We start from the raw sequence: 12,699 nt of genomic DNA on the forward strand, positions 1-12,699 counted from the left end.
CCCTAATGAAACAACGTGCGGAGACGTCGCATTGTCGCTGGCCCACCGGCGGAATTAGATTGGGTGTCGTAATGAGCCGTCGGGCGGATCAACAGCCCAGGCTGTCTGCCGATTCCGTTCCGAGGCTCGGAATCGCCGATTGCAAGAGGGGGGGGGGGGGGGGCTCTTCTGTTTTCAGTAAGGACGTTCTAACGTTCCAACAGTGACAAAACAAATGCAACAATTCGCCGTTCAGTGAGAAGGGAAATGGGGTTAGAATGTAAAATCTCACGGCGATACGATTTAGCAGAGATATTTCTGAGTAGATGCAGCTCCACAGGTTTCCGCCTCAATGTTCCCCGCCCATTGACAAGCAATTACACAGACTGCTGTCGTCGTACTTTGTTTCGACACGGATGGCTGAAAGTGGGCTCATTTTCGCTTAACATCCCTATGTGGACTGTGCGCTTTCATCATTTAGCTCTTTTGACACATCATGGAGCTGAAATTAAGTTCGTAGTACATCTACATCTACATCGATACTCTGCAAAACACATTTAAGTGCCTGGCAAAGGCTTCATCGAACCACCTTCACAATTCTCTATTATTCCGATCTCCCCTATTTTATCTTGGTGATCGTTCCTCCCTATGTAAGTCAGTGTCAACATAATGTTTTGGCATTCGCAGGAGAAAGTTGGTGATTGGAATTTCGCGAGGAGATTCCGTCGAAACGAAAAACGCCTTTCTTTTAATGATGTTCGTCCCAAATCCTGTATCATTTATGTGACACTCTCCCTCATATTTCGCGATAACGCAAAACGTGATGCCTTTCTCTGAACTTTTTCGATGTACTCAGTCCTATCTGGTAAGGATCCCACACCGTGCAACAGTATTCTAAAGGCGGACGGACAAGAGTAGTGTAGGCAGTCTCCTTAGTAGGTCTGTTACATTTTCTAAGTGTCCTGCCAAAAAATACGCACTCGTTGGTTAGCCTTCCCCGCAACATTTTCTGTGTGTTCCTTCCAACTTAAATTGCTCGTAATTGTAATACCTAGGTATTTAGTTGAATTTACGGCTTTTAGATTAGACTGATTTATCGTGTAACCGAAGTTTAACGAGTTCCTTTTAGCACTCTTATGGATGACTTCACACTATCCGTTATTTAAGGTCAACTGCCACTTTTCGCATCATTCCGATATTTCTTCTAAATCGTTTTGCAGTTTGTTTTGATCTTCTGATGACTTTATTAGTCGATAAACGACAGCGTCATCTGCAAACACCCGAAGACTGCTGCATAGATTGTTTCCCAAATCGTTTGTATAGATAAGGAACAGCAAAGGGCCTAAACATTACCTTGGGGAACGCCAGAAATCACTTCTGTTTTACTTGATGACTTTCCGTCATGTTACAACGAATTGTGACCTCTCTGACAGGAAATCACAGATCCAGTCACATAACTGAGACGATATTCCATAAGCACGCAATTTCACCACGAGCCGCTTTTGTGGTACCGTGTCAAAAGCCTCCTGGAAATCCAAAAATACGGAATAGATATGAAATCGCTTGTCAATAGTACTCAACACTTCATGTGAATAAAGAGTTAGTTGTGTTTCATAGGTACGGTGTTTTCTAAACCCATGTTGACTGTGTGTCAATAGATCGTTTTCTTTGTGGTAAATCACAATGTTCGAACACAATATATGTTCTAAAATCCTGCTGCATATCGACGTTAACGATATGGGCCTGTAATTTAGTGGATTATTCCTAGTACCTTTCTTGAATATTGGTGTGATCTGTGCAACTTTTCAGTCTTTGGGTACGGATCTTCCGTCGAGCGAACGGTTGTATATGATTGATATGATGTAGCAATAACGGTTGTTCATGTTCTGCCTCGTAATTCAAAATGATTGTGTCTAGGGTCATAACTTTATAAAGGCTTACTTAATATCATTTTGATTCACCTTCAAAACCCAAAGCAGCTGAGGTTATGTGCGACGAAGTGACTATAAGTCCTTGATAGCTTTCCAGAGTTATGTGACGGCAGATGTCTACGGACAGGCCACTCATCTGCAAGTTACCTGATGGTGTCTGACGGAAGGTACTTTTGGAACCACTAACTGAGCCCCCCTTCCCTGCTCCACTTGTGAATGGCGCGTGGGGAAAATGATTGCCTTTTAACCTCTCTCTCAGACTCAATCTGTTTTTTTTTGTTTTTTTTCCGAGGCATCAGTCATATGACAGGTTTGATGCGGCCCGCCACGAATTCCGCTGCTGTGCTATCCACTTCATCTCAGAGCAGCGATTTCAACCTACGTCCTTAATTATTTTCTAGGTGTATACCAATCTCTGTCTTCCTTTACAGGTTTTGTCCTCAACAGTTTCCTCTAGTACCGTGGTAGTCATTACCTAATGTCTTAACAGATGTCCTATCATCCTGTCCCTTCTCTTTGTCAGTGTTTTCCACATTTTCCTTTCCTCTCCGATTCAGAGCAGAACCACCTCATTCCTTAATTTGTCAGTAGATCAAATTTCCAACATTCACCTATAGCAACACATCTCAAATGCTTTCGTTTTTTGCTTTACCGGTTTTCCCACAGCCCATGTTTCACTATCATACAATGCTGTGCTTCAGAAGTATATTCTCAGAAATTTCTTCCTCAAATTAAGGTCTGTGTTTGATACTAGTAGACTTCTCTTTGCTAGAAATGCCTTTTTGCCAGGGCTAGTCTGCTTTTGATGTCCTCCATGCTCCATCTGTCACTGGTTATTTTGCTGCCCAGGATGCAGAATTCCATAACTTCATCTACTTTGTGACCATCAATCCTGATGCAAAGTTTTTCGCTGTCTCATTTATGCTACTTCTAATTACTTTCGTGTTTCTTCGATTTACTCTCAATCGATATTCTGTACTCATTAGGCTATTCATTCCATTATAAGCAGATTCTATAATTCTTCTTCACCTGCACTGAGGATAGCTATGTCATCAGCGAATCGTATCATTGATATTCTTTCACCATGAATTTAATTTCCATTCTTGAACCTTTGTTTTGTTTCCGCCATTATTTTGTCAACCTATAGACTGAACATTAGAGGAAAAGGACTTCATGACTGTCTTACATTCTTTTTAATCCGTGCTCTTCGTTCTTGAGGTTCCTTTCTTATTCTTCTCTGTTTGTTATTGAACATATTGTGTTACCCATCTTTATGTATAGCTTACCCCTATTCTTCTACGGATTTTGGACATCTTCGACAGTTTTACATTGTCGAACTCTTTTTTCAGGTCGACAAATCATATGAACGTGTTTTAATTTTTCTTGCTTCCATTATCAACCGCGACGTCATAACTGGCTCTCTGGTGCCTTTCCATTTCCTAAAGCCAAACTGATCTTCATCTGACAGATCCTCAATTTTCTTTTCCATTCTTTTGTATTACATTCTGTCAGCAACTTGGATGCATGAACAGATAAGCCGATGGTGTGATAATTCTCACACTTGTCGGCTCTTGCTATCTTGGGAAATGCGTGGATGGTGTTTTTCCAAAAATCTGATAGTTATGTTATGTTCACCAGGAACCAGAAACGACGGAGAGGCTCCGTCTCCACCACAGCCGCAGTGGTCCACAAACCCACGACGACTACCGCAGACCACTTCAACCCTCCGCCGCCCCACACCGAACCCAGGGTTATTGTGCAGATCGGCCCCCGGTGGACCTCCCTCCCCCCTCCCAGGGAACGTGTCGCACCAGACGAGTGTAACCCCTATGTTTGCGTGATAGAGTAATGATGGTGCACGCGTACGTGGAGAACTTAATTGCGCAGCAATCGCCGACATAGTGTAGCTGGGGCGGAATAAGGGGAATCAGACCGCATTTGCCGAGAAAGAAAATCTGATAGTACATCGCCAATCTCTTTCATTCTACTCACCATTATGAATAGTCGTTTTGTTGCCACTTCAACCAATGATTTTTGTAATTCTGATGGAATGTTATCTATACCTTCTGCTGTATTTGATTTTAAGTCTTCCAGAGCACTTTCAAATCCCGGTCCTAATACTGGATCCCACATCTATTGTGCATCGATTCCTGTTTCTTCTTCTGTCGCGTCATCAGCTAAGTCCTCCCCCTCATAGGCGCCCTCGATAAACTATTCCCACCTGACTGCTCTCTCCTGTGTATACAACAGTGAAATTCCCATTGCAATCTTTATGTTACCATTCTTGCTTTTTATTTCGCCGAAGTTTGTTTTGACTTTTCTATACCCCGGGCGAGTCCTTGTGACACACAATTTAAAATAATTGTATCTGGCTCCAAAACATAATAACCACATACTTAATAGCGTGTTGCTTCTTCTCTCCAACGCAATGCAAAAGCGATTATAAGGGGCACGGTTTCGATAAATTCTTGATAGGTTTACTGGAGGTAAGTGACACGGGATGTCTACGGACAGGTCGCGCATCTACGTACATTTACATCTGCATCAGCACCCTGGAAGTCACCTGACGATGTGTGATGGAGTGTACTTTTTCTGCCACTAATTTCCCCCCCCCCCCCGCCCCCTTCCTTGCCCTATTAGAGATTCACGCTTGAGAAGAATGACTCTCCGTAAGCCCTTGCGTTACCTCTAATTTGTCGAATTTTCCCGTCATGGTCATTTGGCAGGATGCATGTGGGAGAAAGTAATATGTTGTTCGAGTAAACCTCTCCGTGATGCACAACCCATCTCTTAAAGCTCCTGCCACTGGAGTTTGTTGAGCATATCTGTAACGCCCTCGCAACGACTAAACTATCCCAAAGGCGAATCACGCCGCTCTTCGTTCGATCACTATCGTTTCTATCAGTCCTATCTGGTGCAGGTCCCGGACTGATGAATAATACTCAAGAATCGGAAGAACAAGCGTCTTGTAAGCCACTTCTTTCCTGCGTGAGTTGCATATCGTTGAGATTCTTCCTAAGAATCTCGGTCTGGCATCTTCTGTTTATTTTATGTGGTCGTTGCAGTTAAGGTCACTCTGGATGGTTACTCCTAGTTATTTTACAGTAGATTCTGTTTCCAGCAATAGTCATAAATAGTGTAGTTGTACAGTAGTGGATTTCTTTTCCTATGCGTTTGCATTATGTTACATTAATTATGGTCAAGGTCATCTGTCAGAGCCTGAGTATTTCTCTCCTGGTCATTCTGCAAATCGGTACTGTCTTCTGACGTTGGACAACGATGTTATCGATGAACGGTCTTAAAAATTTTTCGAAGCGTTCTATTAGATCATTTATATACCCGTACATTGCGAACAGTAGAGGTTCTACTACTCTTCCTTGGAGTACTCCGGAAATATCCTTTACATCTGTCGATGTTGTTCCGTTACGAGCGATGTGTTGAGTTCAGTCTACAAGGAAATCTTGGATTAACTCGCAACTATTGTACGATTATCGGTAGGCTCGTGTATTTTACACTAAACAGCAATGCGGGACGATGTCAAATGCCTTCCTGAAGTCAAGGAATAAGGCATCAAACTGAGAGCCGTTGTTTACAGCGCCACTGATCTCATGGAGGAATAGATCGAGCTTCGGTTCGCATGATACCTGTTTGCGGAATCCATGTTGATTTCTATAGAGCAAATTTTCGTTCTCCAAAAGCGTCGTAATTCTTTTGCGTAAAACGTATCGTAATTCTACAACAGTTTGACGTCAACGACTTAGCCCGTATATTATGTGCCACTGGTTTGTTAGCGCGGAGCCGGAACGCGGTAGTGTCCCAGATGTGCCCCTTCGGGTTCAGATCGGGTGTCTTTGTGACTTTGGTGGCCAAGATTCAGCATGAACTCATTATCATGCTTCTCAAACCACTGTTGCACCATTCTTGCTTTTTGACACAACCAGGTATCTTGCCATCGTTCTAAGGACAAATATCTACACCTAAATCCACATGGGTACTATGAAATCACACTTGAATACCTGGCGAAGGGTTAATCGAATCTCCTTCACAATAATTCCCTATTTTATGAATTTTATCCATAGTGGATGCTGATGAACTCCGTGACTGTTCCTTTATAGCGAGTAGAAAAATTTCTGCTGTCAGTCACAATAAAAGGTTATTTATTTGTCACACGACCGGCTTCGAGCTTACACCCATCTTCAGGTGTTTATACAGTCATGTACATGTTTATATGTTGGAGATCGATAAAGCTGAAGCATCACACGTTCATCACAGAGTAACTATAATAATGATGCTTCAGCTCTATTTGTCTCCAGCATATAAACATGTACATGAATGTATAAACACCTGAAGATGGGCGCAAGCCCGAAACCGGTCGTGTGACAAATAAATAACCTTTTATTGTGGCTGGTAGTGGAAATTTTTCTATACCCTATTCTCTATTAAACCGCTCTCGAACAACGTGCGGAAAAAACGAACACCTGTATTTTTCATGCGAACTATGCTTTCCCTTTCTTTATCGTTTCTCCCTAAGTTCGTTTGTTGTCAAGAAAATATTTTTGCATTCGGGGGAGAAAGGTGGTGATTGAAATTTCGTGAGAGGATGCCGCCCCAATGAGAAACGCCGTTGTTTTAATTATATCTACCCCAAATCCTGTATCATTTCCGTAACACTCTCTCCCCTATTCCTCGCTAATACAAAACGTGTTGTTCTTCTTTGAACTTTCTCGATGTACGCCGTTAATCCTATTTGGCAAGGATCGCACACCTCGTAGCCATACTCTAAATGAGGACGGACAAGAACAATGTTTAGTAGATCTGTTGCGTATTTTAAGTGTTCTGTCAGTAAAACGCAGTCTTTGATTCGCCTTCCTCACAACATTTTCTGTGTGTTATTTCCAATTTAGGTTTTTCGTAATTATTATTCCTAGGTATTTAGTTGAATTTACAGTGCTTGAATTTGATTGATTTTATCGTATAACTGAGGTTTAGAGGGTTTCTTTTAGCTCTCATGTTGATGAGCTAACACTTTTCATTATTTAGGGTCAATAGCCAATTTTCGCACACTTTAGGTATCTTTTCTAAATCGTATTGTAATTTGTTTTGATATTCTGATGACTTTACTAGAAGATGAACGACAGCGACATCTGCAAACTACCTAAGACTGCTGTTCATCTTATCTCCTCAATCGTTTATATACACTCATGCTCATAAATTAAGGATAATGGCAGAATGTTATGCCACACAACGTGGCACTACACAAAACTGTCGCTAATAGCATAGGCACATAAGGAACACACACGACACAGATCTGTAAGTTCACGGTATTGGTGATAAGTTGAGAAAACCGTCCCGAAACACATGTGCTACAAAACGCCACTGTTTCCTGCGCTTGTACCCCGACATCAATATGGGATATGATCACCATGCATACATACACCGGCCGCACAACGGGTTGGCATACTCTGGATCAGGTGGTCGAGCAGCTGCTGTGGTGTAGCCTTCCATTCTTGCAGCAGTCCCTGTCGAAGCTCCTGAAGTGTCGTAGGGGTTTCAAGACGTGAAGCGATACGTCGACCGAGAGCGTCCCAGACGTACTCGATGGGGTTTTGGCCTGGAGGACAGGCAGGCCACTCCATTCGCCTAATATCTTCTGTTTCAAGTTACTCCTCCACGATAGCGGCTCGGTAGGGCCGTGCGTTATCATCCATGAGGTGGAAGGTGGGACCCACAGCACCTCTGGAAAGGCGGACATACTGGTGCAAAATGATGTCCCGATACACCTGACCTGTTACAGTTTCTCTGGCAAAGACATGCAGGGGTGTGTGTGCACCAATCATAATCCCACTCCACACCATCAGACCATGACCTCCATACAGGTCCCTTTCAAGGGTTCACGCCAGATGTAAACCTGGCCTGAATTGACCATGTACTGTGCCCTTGACACCAGGCTTTACGGGCTCTCCGTTGACAAGGGGTCAGTGGAATGGACCTTGCACGTCTCCGGGCTAATAAACCATGTCTGTTCAGTCGTCTGTAGACTGTGTGTCTGGAGACAACTGTTCCAGTGATTGCGCTAAGGTCTCGAGCAAGTCTTCCTGCAGTATTCCGTGGCCGTTTGCGGGCACTGATGGTGAGATATCGGTCTTCTTGTGGTGTTGTACACTATGGACGTCCTGTACTGTGGCGCCTGGACACGTTTCCTGTCTGCTGGAATCATTGCCATAATCTTGGGATGACACTTCGTGGCACACGGTGGGCCCGTGCTCCAACCAGCTGTGTTTGACCAGCCTCCAGTCGCCCTTGTATTCTATCCCTCATAACGTCATCAATATATGTTCTTTGGGCCATTTTTAACTACAATCACCATTAGCACGTCTGCACACTTACTTGCTGCACCGTACTCTGACATGCACCAACACACCTTTGTGTATGTGGACTGCTGCCCGCGTCACTGTGCTACGACCGCTGGTCAAATGCACCGCATGGTCATACCCTGAGGTTATTTAAACCCGCAAACCGCCCACCAGAGCGTTGTTTCACCATGTATCAGCATTATCCTTATGAGTATGAGTGTATTTTCCGTATGTTCGCCAGCCTTGCAGGGGTTACAGCAGAATCGGCTTAGGGATGGTTGCGGCAGAGGGCCTGTAGCAATACCTTGTGGAACAGCAGAATTCACGCCTGTTTTACTCGATGACTTTCTGTCAGTCACTACGAACTGCCACCTCGCTGACAGGAAATCAAGAATACACCACGTACTGAGACGATATACCATAAGCACTCTGACAAGAAATCAAGAACACAGTCTCGTAACTAGGACGATATTCCATTAGCACTGTATTTGATAACAAGCAGCTTGTGAGGTGTATGACGTATGAAAGGATGCAGGTGGTACGCAATAATGTCTATCATAACTGTCATGGTGCCTTCTACTACTGCCACACGCCCCATGGAAGCCCATGTGAATGTCCTCCATAACATAATATTTCCTCACTGGCCTACATCGTTGGCTCGGAGCATGATTCGAGCAGCCGCTCGCCTGTACGATGGCGTATTCGAACACGACCATCGGCCTGTTGCATCAAGAAACTAGGTTCCTCTGACCAGGTGACACGTTTTCACTGAACTTGGGTCCAGTCTCGATTGTCCTGTTCCCATTGCAGTCGTAACCGGCTGTGTCGCTGTATCGTCTCCTGTGATGTCCCTTGAGCGCTGATCGGTGTGCTCCGTAATACTTGTGCTCTGTCGTCAGGCCTGTCATACATTGCGAGCTATCCTGCTGTACAGAGCGAGAAAGCGCCCGAATTCCACATGTTGTGAGGAAGCATGGACGCCTACCATGTAGATATCCAGCTAGAAATGATTTTAGGGGTACCACATGCTCTCAGCCAAAATGACAAAAATCAGCGAGCGGCCATATGTGCACTCTGCTTGCTCGTCATCAGTTGCCGGCATATGTGGCCGAGTGGTTCTAGGCGCTACAGTCTGGAAGCGCGCGACAGCTACGGTCGCAGGTTCGAATCCTGCCTCGGGTATGGATGTGTGTGATGTCCTTAGTTAGCTTAAGTAGTTGTAAGTTCTAGGGGACTGATGACCTCAGCAGTTAAGTCCCATAGTGCTCAGAGCCATTTTTTTTTCGTCATCAGTTGGCTCGTGAACAACGCCGGCCATTCCTATTCTGTATCATTGTTAGTGACTTGAGGTGGCGTCCTCATGCTAACATAAGGAAAAGAAAGAAACAGTTGAGCCCAAATAAAGCAGCGTCTCCCCGTACAAAGACCTGCGCGCATCCACAATAGTTAATGTTACGCACTTCGTGGAACAGCGACGGTGTGGTATAAAAGAATGTCGTGTGACTACGGCTTCCCGTCGGGTAGACCGTTCGCCTGGTGCAAGTCTTTCGAGTTGACGGCACTTCGGCGACTTGCGCGTCGATGGGGATGAAATGATGATGATTAGGACAACACAACACCCAGTCCAAGAGCGGAGAAAATCTCTGACCCAGCAGGGAATCGAGCCCGGGCCCTTAGTATTATACAAGGAGTTGCTTCCTTGAGGTGTAACCACCATTTCTGACATTTATTGTCAACAAATTAGAAGACGTGCGGACACAGTCCAAGAACAACGTCCAGGAAGACTGCATGAAGGCATGCTACTCCACGATAACGCCTGCCCGCATTCTGCTACAGTAACAAAAACACTACACTGGAGTTGGGTTGGGAAGTCATTCCACACCCACGTTGTTCGCCTGGTCTTGTACCTGAGATTTTCATATTCTCCGCCCTCTATCGAACAATCTTCAAGGAACTTACTTACCAGATGCAAATGCTCTACTATTGTAAATAGTGAAGGAGAATGTACTCGTGTTACTGATGTCTGAAGTCTCTGTTATGTGTATCTCTTCTGTTTATTAAACTTACTGAGAAACATTACGAACTTTTGCACCAAACCAATACTTTTTTTAACAAAATTTTATTTAATGAACTATATTCACACAATTACAGCACCTTAATAGGAAACAAAACTCAATTTATAATTAGCTGAGAAGGTTGTAACACATTCACACTTTATAGTGGAAACTGTTGAGGTACTCTAGCAATTATTATGCTACTTGTTTGAGTTTGAACTAAGGGCTTTAGGCATTTCTAGGAGACAATCTACAGCTTTATTTCTCGGCACCTTGTTTTATAACCTCATTACAAATAACGTCCAGGTGTATTTTGAATTTGATTTTGCAGTTTCACTATTGTCAACATAGTATTTTAAGTTTCTCTTTGATATACGTCGGGAAGTGTGTGTCGATTATTCTTTTTATTTTCTCCTTTTTTGGTGCTAAAATGTTCCAAATATGGTTTTTGCAAGTTTAGTACATTAGTTTTGGGCTAGGTTGAAATCTGCCTACGAGTTTGAACAGCGCCTTATTTATGCATGTTGGGTGGGTTTGTTCACTGCATTATCCATGACTTACTTTGAGTGCATAAACACTAACTTGTGAGCTAGGCTATCTGCCAAGTTACAATTTTAGTATTGTTTACTGGGTGTCAGCAGTATTTTGTTTAGCCTTAGCTTTGTTACTGTTATCTTGTTGATAACTTCCTACTAGGAGGTTTTCACACCATTGGTGAGGAATTTTAGGTGTTGATTATTCCAGATGATATCCTATTGAAGATTCGGACTCGTTTTGGTCTTACTCCCTTTATTAGGTGACTGTAAATCTTTTTTTTTCTTTTTGCTTAGTATCTCGAAATTTTTTATTGTAAACGTAACTTACCCCTTGAGTGAAAGCTTAAATGTAGTTTAGTGAAAGTCGTATAACATAATTGGTGCCTAGATATTTGATAGTAACGAGACTCGCAGAAGTTTGTTCAGGCTACTTGGGAAGTCCTCTTTTAATTTTCGTATCTTATTTGTTTACACTGCGTTTGCTTTATGTATTAAGTTAATTAAATCTTGCCTTCCTCTTTCTATGAGTAAATACTGCGGCTTGCTTTTACTCTGATTACGTACCTTTTCTGGAAAAACCACCTGAAAACTGCAATGGTAATTTTAGTTGTGGATTCTATTACTGGAAATATCTGAGTAATGTATCAAACTGTTGAAAGAGTGGAAGGCTCTGTAAGTTACGTTTTTCGACGGTAATTAATAGTGCACCAACCGGTTGATGTTGTTTGCGGGAAAGAATGATAACATTCAGTTCTCAATATCGTTATCATTTCTGCTCACTGGATGGTAGGTAGATCCGCGTACTATGCAAGCAACTGTTGTCTACAAATGTCCAAACATGTTACAGCACCTTTGTGCCATCCTAAGAATGTACTTTTATTCACATCCGTAAAATGCAAACATGTCTTATGTTATAATAAGAAGCACCTTTGAGCTATTATCATAGGGTACTCTCATTCATGTTCGTAAAATAAAAACATGTTTTAAGTAATAATTATACTTAAGAAATTCGGCCTAATACAGTTTATGTTTGTTACGGTTATTACCTTAATTTTTCTACACTGTTAGGTTCTGTAGGACTCTTTACGTCGCTATATGCTGGTATTTCGTCATCTGTAGCTGTATGATGTTACTGGAAGTTCGTTTGCGACTGTATATTGCGATTAGGTTGAGTTAGTTTCGCAATGTTCGTTGGCATCTGCATTCTCATCTGTCGTGAAAATGCAGACACAAACACGAACCTGTTTTTAAGGAAGTCTACTTGCAAGCTACACTTCTTCACGTCAGAGAACGCTGTTAATGCTAGTGCTGTGTGTCCAGTCCTGTTGATGTTCACTTTTTTCATATCATTTTGCTGCCAAATCCGAACTTTGTTTACTTTCTCTGCTCCTCTGCATCGCACGGTCGTCTCTCTCTCTCTGTCTCTCTTTTGTGTGTGCTCGTGTAATTTTATCTGTTTGTGTTATCTTTCCTCTGCAGTTCCTTTGGTATGTCAAATAGTACGCCATTGTATAGTGCAATGTAATAGTTTATAATCCTTTTCTTTCCGCTAGTGCCTTATGTATTTCGATGTTTTCTTCTATTATAAATTTATGGTACAGGCTGTCGTTGGATTTCAGTATTTTGAAATATGTTTTACTTCAGTTGGCTGACTGTTGTGGGCTATAAAATGATCAGTAAATGTGCTATGGAAACTGTTTCGTTTTAGGACTCTAAAGTGTTCTGAATATGTTGTTTTAAAGTTCCTGCATGTTTGCCCTTCGTATCTTGACTGAAAAAGTTGCATTATGTCTGTAGATGCCTGATCTATTGAAAATGTCTCTGGGTCTTTCCTGTATTCTGTGTT

The sequence above is a fragment of the Schistocerca gregaria genome, chromosome 2 (genome assembly GCF_023897955.1).
Source record: "Schistocerca gregaria isolate iqSchGreg1 chromosome 2, iqSchGreg1.2, whole genome shotgun sequence".
Classification (NCBI taxonomy): Eukaryota; Metazoa; Arthropoda; class Insecta; order Orthoptera; family Acrididae; genus Schistocerca; species Schistocerca gregaria.